Source organism: Giraffa tippelskirchi, chromosome 4 (genome assembly GCF_054371585.1).
Source record: "Giraffa tippelskirchi isolate mGirTip1 chromosome 4, T2T-mGirTip1v1.2.pri, whole genome shotgun sequence".
Classification (NCBI taxonomy): Eukaryota; Metazoa; Chordata; class Mammalia; order Artiodactyla; family Giraffidae; genus Giraffa; species Giraffa tippelskirchi.
Genome location: NC_137278.1, coordinates 91,698,919 through 91,712,143, shown reverse-complemented (window position 1 = coordinate 91,712,143; position 13,225 = coordinate 91,698,919). Strand labels below are relative to the sequence as shown.

Below are 13,225 nucleotides of genomic sequence, written 5' to 3'. Positions count from 1 at the left end.
GCTGAATGATCTGCTGTTGTCATCTTAAAATTCTTAACAATTTTATCTTTGTGTTTAATTCCTGTGTTACAGGTTGATATTACCTCTGTTTCATGTCATCTTCACTTAGGGATCCAGGTTGACAGAAGCTGTCTCTGTGTTTCCATGATATAGCCAAAGTTCAATTTTTGGTGTACACTTGCTGAATTCTTCATTGACCAAAGCAAGTCACATGATCACATCTAAATTTAAAGGAATGAGGTTATGCAATCCTACCATGAATTTGGAGAACTAGAAATATTTTGTGACTAGAACTAATGACTACCACAGAGAGTGACTATAATTTGTGGGGATGTGAGCCATGGGGTGGATGAAGTTTTAGGTTTAATGAAATTAAGTTGCAGAACAGAGCTCTGGGAGAGAGTCATGTTGACATGGAAAACAGCTGCCATCCACTGGTAGTGGCTGAATCCTGATAACACCCGAAGCTTGTGCCTATTCTGTAGGCATGAGTTAGTTCTCAAGATATTTCTAGAGGCTTAGTAATCAGAAATCTACACAGACACACACAATTTCCAGGATGGTATATCAACCCTACTCTGTGTCCTAAAAAGTTGGTCTTTGTAATTAATGGTTTTGTTTTCAGGTCAACAAGATACTGGATAAATAACTGTCTCAGCTTAAAAACAAAAAACGGGGATATACCCATCTCTCTTCATTTGTGTCTGGTGATCATCTCAAGAGACAAGGCCTAGTATTGTACAGGTTGAGTTCACATTCAGCGTAATAATGGTGTGTTAATATTATCCCTATTTAGAGAATGATCAGTACACATTCTAAGAGCATTGACAGATGGGACTCTCAGAGAAGGACCCAGTATGTCACATCCTCATGCTTCAAGTTCTCTCAGTATTGGTGCCATGCTGCCACTTAATTCTTCATTACCCAGACTGTAAGACCCTGTTCCCCTTACCCTGTCAGCTTTCATTTATTCATCCATCCATTCAACCGGAATTTATTGAGTACCTGCTATACCAAGCACTGTATTAAGCCCACAGAGACAGTGGTTAACATGTCAAATATGATTTCTACCTTCATGGAACTTACCCCCTTCTTCAGACAGTTAAAAAGTAAAAACTGAAATACGTGTATAATACAAATTATGATACATGCTATGAGGGAAGAGTGTGGTGCTCTGCAACTGAGAAGCTGACAGCCCATTCTGAATTGTGTGATAATGAAGGAGGGCTGCCTGGGTGCACAGCCTCAGCAGACATTGCATAATGTGCATGGCATCTCAGATGCCACCAGGCAGAGGGGAGCCAAAAAGCCTTCCAGGAGAGGGAACAGCATGCTCAAAGGCAACAGAATAGGAAACAGTTTGGCAAGGACAAGTCCCTGTGGGAAGTACAGAGTAAGGGCAGCATGAAGGAAGGAGTGTGAGATGAGGCTCTGGAGGGCTACGAGAGGAAATTTTGTCCAAGTTCTAAAGGGTACTAAGCAAGTGAGTTACCTGATTCAATGTATGGGGTTGGCCTAAAGGTTTCTTCAGTTTTTAAGTAAAAATGAAAGACAAATTTTTCATTTTCACCAGGAACTTTATTAAACAACAAGTTCACTATTTTGTTCCACTACCTTCTGCCATCTTCAAGCAACTTCATAATTCCATCTTCCCATAACTTTTTCTTTTTGAGCAAAGAACTATTCCAGGTACCTTTTATTCTTCCAGGGAATTGAAGTTTTTCCGTCAAGAGAAATTTGTAAAGACAGAAACAAAGGGAAACCTGAAGGTACAATGGCAGATGAATCAGAACTCCCCAGCCAAACTGCAACAGCTTTTGCATGGTCATCAAAGAAACATGTAGTCTTGCATTATCATGATGGAAGATCGTGCGTTTGCTGCTGACTAATTCTGGATGCAGCCTCCACTTTAGCCCTCTAGCCTCAAAAGAGGCTGAGGATATACCTTTCGTTAGAGCATCGGTCTGGGCTGTTGCTGTAACTCACCCTCATCTGAAGGTGACAGAGTGAGAACCTCCATTCCAGCGAGATTATAAAGTGTCCAGAGCAGTGACTTAGAAAGACATTCCAGGTGTGAAGCTTGCTCTCTCAAACTACATCATAAAATCTTCCATCAGGATGTATTGCTCTGTTTTACAACTCTTTTTCTGCCAAGTTCTATATGCATTTTATTTCTCTTAAACTTGAAAAAAATCTTTAGAAGTGGTTTTTGTTTTTTTTTTTTTATAAATTTATTTATTTTAGTTGGGGGCTAATTACTTTACAATATTGTAGTAGTTTTTGCCATACATTGACATGAATCAGCCATGGGTTTACATGTGTTCCCCTTCCTGGACCCCCCACCCACCTCCCTCCCCATCCCATCCCTCTGGGTCATCCCATTGCCCCGGCCCCGAGCCCTTGTCTCATGCATCGAACACGGAATGGTGTTCTGTTTCACATATGATAATATACATGTTTCAATGCTATTGTCCCAGAATGTCCCACCCTCACCTTCTCCCTCAGAGTCCATAAGACTCTTCTATGCATCTGTGTCTCTTATTCTGTCTCGCATATAGGGTTATCGTTACCATCTTTCAAATTCCATATATATGCATTAGTATACTGTATTGTTGTTTTTCTTTCTGGCTTACTTCACTCTGTATAATGGAGCCCATTATACAGAGTGAAGTAAGCCAGAAAGAAAAACAACTTCATACTTCACTCTGAAACTGGAGCCCATATACTTCACTCTGAAACTGGAGCCCATATACTTCACTCTGAAACTGGAGCCCATATACTTCACTCTGAAACTGGAGCCCATATACTTCACTCTGAAACTGGAGCCCATATACTTCACTCTGAAACTGGAGCCCATTATACAGAGTGAAGTAAGCCAGAAAGAAAAACAACTTCATACTTCACTCTGAAACTGGAGCCCATATACTTCACTCTGAAACTGGAGCCCATATACTTCACTCTGAAACTGGAGCCCATATACTTCACTCTGAAACTGGAGCCCATTATACAGAGTGAAGTAAGCCAGAAAGAAAAACAACAATACAGTATACTAATGCATATATATGCAATTTGAAAGATGGTAACGATAACCCTATATGCGAGACAGAATAGAAGTGGTTTTGAGCATTCCTATGCATCTCTTAATTATAAGCTCAGGATTTGAGTCTAAGTAAATAAAACTGGACTAAGTAAATAAAACCACAGGACTGGAAAAGGTCAGTTTTCATCCCAATCCCAAAGAAAGGCAATGCCAAAGAATGCTCAAACTACTGCACAATTGCACTCATCTTACACACTAATAAAGTAATGCTCAAAATTCTCCAAGCCAGGCTTCAGCAATACATGAACCGTGAACTTCCAGATGTTCAAGCTGGTTTTGGAAAAGGCAGAGGAACCAGAGATCAAATCGCCAACATCCACTGGATCATCGAAAGAGCAAGAGAGTTCCAGAAAAACATCTATTTCTGCTTTATTGACTATGCCAAAGCCTTTGACTGTGTGGATCGCAATAAACTGTGGAAAATTCTGAAAGAGATGGGAATACCAGACCACCTGACCTGCCTCTTGAGAAACCTGTATGCAGGTCAGGAAGCAACAGTTAGAACTGGACATGGAACAACAGACGGTTCCAAATAGGAAAAGGAGTATGTCAGGGCTGTATATTGTCACCCTGCTTATTTAACTTATATGCAGAGTATATCATGAGAAACGCTGGGCTGGAGGAAGCACAAGCTGGAATCAAGATTGCCATGAGAAATATCAATAACCTCAGATATGCAGATGACACCACCCTTATGGCAGAAAGTGAAGAAGAACTAAAAAGCCTATTGATGAAAGTGAGAGAGGAGAGGGGAAAAGTTGGCTTAAAGCTCAACATTCAGAAAACTAAGATCGTGGCCTCTGGTCCCACCACTTCATGGGAAATAGATGGGGAAACAGTGGAAACAGTGTCAGACTTTATTTTTTTGGGCTCCAAAATACTGCAGATGGTGACTGCAGCCATGAAATTAAAAGACACTTACTCCTTGGAAGGAAAGTTATGACCAACCTAGACAGCATATTAAAAAGCAGACACATTACTTTGCCAACAAAGGTCCGCCTAGTCAAGGCTATGGTTTTTCCAGTAGTCATGTATGGATATGAGAGTTGGACTGTGAAGAAAGCTGAGTGCCGAAGAATTGATGCTTTTGAACTGTGGTGTTGGAGAAGACTCTTGAGAGTCCCTTGGACTGCAAGGAGATCCAACCAGTCCATCCTAAAGGAGATCAGCCCTGGGTGTTCATTGGAAGGACTGATGTTGAAGCTGAAACTCCAATACTTTGCCCACCTCGTGCAAAGTGTTGACTCATTGGAAAAGACCCTAATGCTGGGAAGGATTGGGGGCAGGAGGAGAAGGGGAAGACAGAAGATGAGATGGTTGGATGGCATCACCGACTCGATGGACAAGAGTTTCGGTAAACTCCAGGAGTTGGTGATGGAGAGGGAGGCCTAGCATGCTGCGATTCATGGGGTCACAAAGAGTCGGACACGACTGAGCAACTGAACTGAACTGAACTGAACTGAAATAAAACTGATCAAGTTTCACCATATTTCAAGCTAACAAAGCACCTGAGAGCTTTGAAGTAAGACGAATCAAAGTAGCCTAAGGAACTGATCAGTGAAGGATCATTTGAACTTCCCTTTAGGAGACAACTTCAAATACATAGTGATCAAAAGAATGCAGTAATAGAAGAAGGTTTGACCTTTTTAGGTCAACTGGAAAAGTCACCTGTGTATTACGGGTGCAGTGGGAGAAAGAGTAATACAATGGGAGAAAGAGATAGAAAGTGAAGGGAAATTAATCACCCCATTAGCTCATCATTATCAGAGCCTTGTCATGTTAGGGGACAAGTCTACACATTCTCTGGCATTTCTGCATATCTTGGGATCAGAGCTCTACTTGCCTTTATTCCAGATATCATTTCAAGGATGTCTATATAGCAGACAGCCTTGAAAACAGAGATGGTGTCTCCCTCCAGAACATGAGGCAAATTTGTTTATTGTCCAGTATGATCAAGATAGTGTCTCCCTAAAGGGAACATTTGTATGTTGTTGGTAAATAAATGTAGCCACTATGAAAAACAGAGTGGAGTTTCCTTTTTTAAAAAGCTTAAAATAGAGCTGCCGTTTGACCCAGCGATTCCACTACTGGGTATTCATCTGGGAAAAAAAGGAAAACTCTAATTTAAAAAGATATGGGCACCCCAATGTTCATAGCAGCACTATTTATAATAGCCAAGACATAGAAATAACCAAAGTGTCCATTAACAGATGATTGGCTTAAGATGTGATGTATATATACATATAATGGAATATTACTCAGGCTTTAAAAAGAATGAAATATTGTCTTTTGCAGCAACATGGATGGTCCTAGAGAATATCATACTTAGTTGAAGTAAGCCAGACAGACAAATGATATCACTTATATGTGGGATCTGAAAATATACCAATAAATCCACATACACAGAAACAGGTTCATAGACACAGAAAACAACTTACGGTTACCAAAGGGGAGAGGGAGGGAGGGAAAAATAAGAGTATGGGATTCACAGATACAATCACCATACATAAAATAGGTAAGCAACAAGGATATATTGTATGACACAGGGAATTATGTTCAATATCTTGCAATAAAGTACAATGGACCAATTTGAAAAAAAAATTGAATCACTTTGCTGTACACTTGAAACTAACACAATATTGTAAATCAACTATACTTCAATATAAATTTTTTTAATTTAAAAAATAAAAAAGATATTGTCTCCCTTCAGGACAAAGTTCAGGTAAGCTTGCTATTCATTACAATAGATCATCGTGTCTGACTATTTGTAACCCCATGGACTGTAGCCTGCCAAGCTCCTCTGTCCATGCAGTTCTCCTGGCAAGAATACTGAAGTGGGTTGCCATTTCCTCCTCCAGGGGATCTCCTCACCCATGGATTGAACCCACATCTCTTGCATTGTAGGCAGATGCTTTACTGCTGAACCACCGGGAAAGCCCCACACGAGATCCAAGTTCCCCAAACTTGGGGTTCCTCTGTTAAAGTGTACCCACTACATGTGCAGGCATTGCTTTGCAGGCATTGCTTGGCTTTTTCATGTCATCCTGTGGAAATTGGGTTTTGATTAACCAATGCAAAAAGGATGTAATTGTAGCTACTACTATTGCTGTGAGTAATAAGCTGTCCTTTGTTTCTCACCCAGGAATCTTGTGTCTTCTGCCAGCATCCATGAGGCGGTCTTGTAGCTTTCAAGTCAGGTAAAATCTCAAACCCTTAAGTATTCTTGACTACTGGGAACCTGTAAGGGCAATTTTAGCACAGGACTTAACAGCAGTGTTAGCGGTACCAAGAACTATGTTGGGTCTTTCAAATAAAACTTTCCTGACAGCCCAGATGTAGTTCTTTTACTTCTTCAGACTGTCAGACTGCATGAACAAATACATAGTACTGCACTTTTCACGAGACTAAATTCAAAAACTTCTTTTAAAAGTTCTTCCAAAACGTTCCACCACTGAACAAAGTTTTGGGGACAAGAAATAATGAACACCTGTAACAGTGGCCATACAGCTGGACCAGATGTTTTTAAGTTCTCCTCCCTGATAGCAGCCAAGAACCTCAGCCCACCACCACACCAAGGGCTCTCCTTCCTCCCTCCTGAATGAAACTGGACTCTCTCCTCCACCACACCCACGCCCATTGCTTATTCCTCCGACATCCTTCAAATCTACCTGCTCCTTTCATCTCTCCTCCATAGTCCACACTCTCATCTCTTTCTAACCTTCCTCTCAGCTTTCATCCTCTTCCCTTCCAACATGGTCCTATATGGACATCAGAGTTTACAACTCCTCAGATCTTCCTCACCTTCACCAGGGGCTTTCAAACAAGGCAAATGTGATATATTTGATATATTGTATCCATTTGATATATTGACTTCTGTTAAGATTATTTTCAGGGAAAAAAAAGAAGTAGTTCCACTGCTACAAAATTTTTGAAAAGTGCTAGCCTGAAAGATAAACTTCAAACCTTTAGGTTTTCATTCAAAGCCCTTGTCTCCTAATCCACCCTCAGAAGCCCTACACTTTAGTAAATGTGCCTATATCCATATTACCTGAAGTCTTCTTGTTTTAACCACACTGTCACTTTCATCAAGCCTCACTACACATGGGATCAAGTCCAGACTACTTAAGTTTGTATTCATCACTCTCTCTGTTTCACCCTGTCCTAGTCTCCTCCCTGAAACAAACTCTAAGATGCAGTTCAGTCACCACCTTTTTGTCCAGCCCAAGTTCTGTGTCATCCTATACAACAACCTCAACCATGAGGCTGATTCATGCTATGTCTAAATTCAAAGCTTCTTGATCTTATGGTTGACTTAATAGACCCTTACCAAATTTTGTATCCTACAGACAGATGTGTGTGTGTGTGTTAGTCGCTCAGTCGTGTCCAACTCTTTGCAACCCCTGGCTACTCTTTGTAGCCCTCCAGTCCCCTCTGTCCATGGAATTCTCCAGGCAAGAATACTGGACTGGGTTGCCATTCCTTCTCCAGGGAATCTTCCCAACCCAGGGATTGAACCCAGGTCTCCTGCATTATAGGCAAATCCTTTACCAACTGAGCCACCAAGGGAAGCCCAAACAGATAATTCCTCTATAGACCTTTCCATCGTAGCACTTACCACCTCATATTACAAATGTCTTTGCTTCTATATCTACCTCACTCTAAGAGTCAATGAACTCCTTAGGAGGATAGGGAAGATGTCTTTTATCCAGCTTTGTCTTTCCTTTACACAGCATATTCTTCATGCTCAATAAATATTTGCTAAATGAAAATGTGAGATTTTGCAACTGCTCCACTGTGATTGTTAGTTTTATGTGTTAACTTGACTAGGCTATGGTATCCTGATGCTTAGTCAAACTATCTTTTAAATGTAGTTACATTTAAATCAATAGACTTTGAGTAAAGAAGATTACTGTTTATAGTCATTTGATTAATTGACAAGAGAAAAATACCAATATCCCCCAGAGGAATACTAGAAGTGAAGGAGTGAAGGCAGCAGTTGTCTAGGATGATTCAGAGTTAGAGATTGGTAGGGCAGCTATGCTAAAGTCTTTGACTGTGTGGATCACAACAAACTGTGGAAAATTCTTAAAGAGATAAGAATACCAAACCACCTTACCTGCCTCCTGAGAAACCTGTGTACAGGTCAAGAAGTAACAGTTAGAACCAGACATGGAAAAATGGACTAGTTGAAAATTGGGAAAAGAGTACGTGAAGGCTGTGTATTGTCACCCTGCTTATTTAACTTATATGCAGAGTACATCATGTGAAATGCCAGGCTGGATGAAACACAAGCTGGAATCAAGATTGCTGGGGAAAATATCAATAACCTCAGATATGCAGATGACACTACCCTAATGGCAGAAAGCTAAGAGAAACTAAAGAGTCTCTTGATGAAAGTGAAAGAGAAAAGTGAAAACACTGGCTTAAAACTCAACATTCAAAAAACTAAGATCATGGCATCTGATCCCATCACCTCGTGGCAAATAGATGGGGGGGAAATGGAAACAGTGACAGACTTTATTTTCTTGAGCTCCAAAATCACTGCAGATGGTGACTGCAGTCATGAAATTAAAAGACGCTTGCTCCTTGGAAGAAAAGCTATGACCAACCTAGGCAGCATATTAAAAAGCAGACATCACTTTGCCGACAAAGGTCCATAAAGTCAAAGCTATGGCTTTTCCAGCAGTCATGTATGGATGTGAGAGTTGGACCATAAAGAAAACTGAGCACTGAAGAATTGATGCTTTTACTACAGATGGTGACTGCAGCCATGAAATTAAAAGACGCTTACTCCTTGGAAGGAAAGCTATGACCAACCTAGACAGCATATTAAAAAGCAGAGACATTCATGTCAATGTATGGCAAAACAAATACAATATTGTAAAGTTAAAAAAATAGATAAATAAACTAATTAAAAAAAAAAAAGCAGAGACATTACTTTGCCAACAAAAAGTTCCATCTAGTTAAGGCTATGGTTTTTCCAGTAGTCATATATGGATGTGAGAGTTGGACTGTGAAGAAAGCTGAGCGCCGAAGAATTGATGCTTTTGAACTGTGGTGTTGGAGAAGACTCTTGAGAGTCCCTTGGACTGCAAGGAGATCCAACCAGTCCATCCTAAAGGAGATCACTGGTGATGAATGGCATCATCGACTCAATAGACATGAGTTTGTGTAAACTCCGGGAGTTGGTGATGGACAGGGAGGCCTGGCATGCTGCAGTCCATGGGGTCACAAAGAGTTGGACATGACTGAGTGACTGAACAACAACAACAAGGGCAGTTGGAGCAAAAGGGCAAAGGTAAGGGAATTGAAATTTTTAGCATGAGAGTGACTGAAATAATGGGTTGTGGAAGCTTAAGCTAGGTGGGAAGGACAAAGGAGTCAATCAGAATAGGGTAGATGGATGGTGAGAAAATACAAGGATGACAGGACTAGAGATGTCAATGAGACTGATGAAATAGGTGTGTAGACGCAGGTCTATGAGTAAGAGAAGAGTGGCATCTGAGGTGCTGAATGGGTAGGGGGCAATCATGCTGCTTCTGATCATGACGTGGTCTAGATTTAGTTACAGAAATGCACAAGCAAATAAAAGCATAGAAACTTCTGTTAGTAAGGTTTCTCCAGGGAAGCAGAACCAATAGGATGTCTGTGGATAAAGAGAGGAATTTATTTTAAGGAATCGGCTCATGTGATTATTGGGACTGGCAAATTTGAAATCTGTAGGACAGAGACCCAGGGAAGAGTTGATGTTCCATTCCATATACATTATATACCATATACATTGTTTCAAATTTTTACTATAGTAAGAAGTATTGGAATAAACATTGTTATCTAAAATAGGTCAATTTTTCTAACTCTTTCATGAATATACAACTTTATATCTTAAGACAATACACGATCTTTTTCCAAAACATATACCTCTGGACTGTGACTCAATCAAACGAATGTTGAAATTGCAGAGCTTGATGCTAGATGAAGAGGAATCATATGGGCCTTGATCCTAAATTGATAAAGCTATCTTTTCCCCCACGTTCTCTCTTGACTTGCCATGATGTTTTTCATTTGCTATTTAATGTCACTCTAAATACAAAAAATAAAAAATTTAACTTATTAGTATGAAGTTTACTGTTCATCTTTATGTGCAATGCCAATTTAAATGTGAACACAAGAGCATTTAATTCATGTAACGCATATGCAGAATCACTAAAATTACAGAATCTGTATTTTGTAGTTGGTAAATGCTACAGAATGTGTATTTCATCTTATCAGAACAAAACTAACTCACCTGTTTTAACTTCACTTCTTAATGTATACAATTCCACCTACCTTAGGCTTAGCGACAAGTAAGAGAGGACTGTAAGGAGGAACTATGGGTTAACCAATCTTTGCTTTCTATGCCATCATTTTCAGAGTAAGTGGCGGGCAGTAAGAAATGATATGAAAATGTTCCTCAATTGTTTCTGTTTCTTAAAATGCCTTCTTTTCTGCATTTGAAGCAAGTTCTAGTTGAAATGGAAAATATGGCCTCTGGGGCTATAAAATAAAATTATATGCCCATCGGGCATCATGAATGCCATATGAATGGGCAGCAAGGAATGGCAGACACATGTTGTGAGTATCTTCTCTGTTTATGTTCATGCTCCATCATCTCATTGGACATCACTTACTAAACACAAGTTCAAAGATAAAATTATGAAGAATTTCAAGATGACAACAGCAGATCATTAAGCCAAGTATGGGGCCCCTCTGAGCAAGGAGCCCTGTTGTGGCCATCCAGGTCACATGCCCAAATCATCAGTGTCAGTGAAGGGACAAAAAGATGTGGTTCTCAAAAGAGTTGGTTTCTGAAAAACAAAGAAGATAGAAGAGTAATATATTAGGAAAATTTTGGAGAGCAATGATAAGTTTTGCTTCATGTTTAATTAAAAAAAAAACAGGAATTCTGGAAAATACAGTGTATTCTCTGTTTATAGGGTACAAAATTTAACACATTAATAGATCTATTGAATATATCATTAGATCAGGGAACTTTGAATCCAGATATAGGTCTGTCGACTTTACGGTTAAGGTAGTGCAAGATGGCACAGAACTTGAGCTAGGCAGGAACACAATGATCTGGGTCTCTAGAACCTCAAGGACTAGGAATAGGAACCACAGAACACACTGCTAAGACAGACAGGTACTGTTCCTAAGGAGAAAGGGTTTTAGAAGAAGATAAAGAAAAATTTGGGGGCAAGAGCAACAAAATGCTAGAAGACTTCTGACAATGTGCCCCAGCTCCTCAGATGACAGCTGGTGAATGAACAGCCCAGTGCTCTCCGGAGAGAATCAGATTTCCAAAAGGCAGGGGAAGGTTTTGTTGTTTGTTCTTTGTTTATTTTTAAAGAAATCCAGGCTGTAAGGAGGTTTGTTTACCATAACCAGTGGTTCCAGAGACATATTGGAATGGGTCTCGAATTCTGAGTGTGAAAGACATTTCAAACTTGTTGAGACTAGCTAGGCTTGGGTCCAAAAGAAAGTCTAATATTTCTAAAGTTATTATCTTTCTAAAATTCAACTGCCAATAGTTTTGCCTGGCTCACAATGCTCCTCTAAATTGTTCTTATTCAGTTGCTAAGTTGTGTCTGACTCTTTGTGACCTCATGGACTGCAGCACACCAGGCTCCTCTGTCCTTCACTGTCTCCTAGAGTTTTCTCAAATTCATATCCATTGAGTTGGTGATGCCATCCAACCATCTCCTCTGTCGCCCCCTACTCCTCCTGTAGGATGACTTCTCAGCCCTCTGGCTAGGGCTCACATTTTCACTTTGTACTAGGCCTACAAATTATGTAGCTGACCCTGCTATTTCCTCTGACTGGGATGCCCTCCACCTCTTCTCTCCCTGTTTAACACAAAATAATAATGACAATAATTTTAACTATTATTTACTGAACTCTTTACTATATACTAGGCACTTTAGACTGTAAAGAAGATAAGATCCACAGGGATAATTGTATTTCTAGGTAAGAGTTTCAGAGTAAAGTAAGTGCAGGTAAAGCATAGATTGTTTCCAGCGGAGGGATCTGAGAGTCAAAGATGTTGGAGCTGTTGGCCCTGAGGGATTTATAGCAAATTCAATGCACCCCTGGCCTCTTTGTTCTCAGCCAGGAGGCCCAGGTGGGAGGCTCTGTCCTTGGATAATGGGAACAGGTAGGGATCAACAGCAGAAAAACCAGCAAGGAACATATTGTAACACCCTAGAACTAGATGACCCAGTGCCTCTGAGGACCTCCTTTGGGTTCCTTCCAGACATTCCTTAACCCAAAGTGAGAAGCAACTAAATTTGAGCAAGCACTGTAAAGGCTGTCCCTCCCAGACACTTCTCTGACTGTAAATAAAATCCTGGCTAGTTATTAAACAACAAGGCTTCACTTACACTGCCATTATGTCAGAGAAGAGGACCTCTCTAGGGCTTGGAAAAACAATCCATGGGACCCCACACAACAGAGTGGGCTAATAGATGATTGAGGCAACTGACTTTTCTTACCAGTTCACCAAGAGCAAGGAGCACTGGCCCAGTTTTGTTGTTCTTGTTCAGTCATTAAGTTGTGTCCAACTCTTTGTGACCCCATGGACTACTGCACGCCTGGCTTTCCTTCTTTCACTAACTCCCAGAGTTTGCTGAAACTTAGGTCCATTGAGTCGGTGATGCCATCCAACCATCTCATCCTCTCTCACCCTCTTTTCATCCTGCCCTCAATCTTTCCAAGCATCAGTGTCTTTTCCAATGTGTTGGCTCTTCTCAACAGGTGGCCAAAGTATTGGAGCTTCAGCTTTAGCATCAGTCCTTCCAATGAATATTCAGGGTTGGTTTCCTTTAGGATTGACTGGTTTGATCTCTTTACTGTCCAAGGGACTCAAGAGTCTTCTCCAGCACCACAATTTGAAAGCATCAGTTCGGCGCTCAGCCTTCTTTATGGTCCAACTCTCACATCCATACATGACTACTGGAAAAACTATAGCTTTGACTATATAGACCTTTGTCAGCAAAGTGATGTCTCTGCTTTTCAATATGCTGTCTAGGTTTGTCATAGCTTTCCTTCCAAGGAGCAAGCGTCTTTTAATTTCATGGCTGCAGTCACCAT

The 13,225-nt window shown here is 40.5% G+C and overlaps 1 long non-coding RNA gene across 1 annotated transcript; it reads right to left on the bottom strand.

The window, feature by feature from the left end:
* Window positions 1–1,556: 1,556 nt before the first annotated feature.
* LOC145547108 (uncharacterized) lies at window positions 1,557–11,664 on the bottom strand. Its single transcript, XR_014083533.1, has 5 exons — window positions 11,516–11,664; window positions 10,427–10,944; window positions 10,019–10,180; window positions 6,239–6,338; window positions 1,557–1,763 (listed from the first exon to the last, which is right to left on the bottom strand). It is a non-coding gene; the product is annotated as an uncharacterized LOC145547108 (long non-coding RNA).
* Between the last annotated feature and the right edge of the window lie 1,561 nt (window positions 11,665–13,225).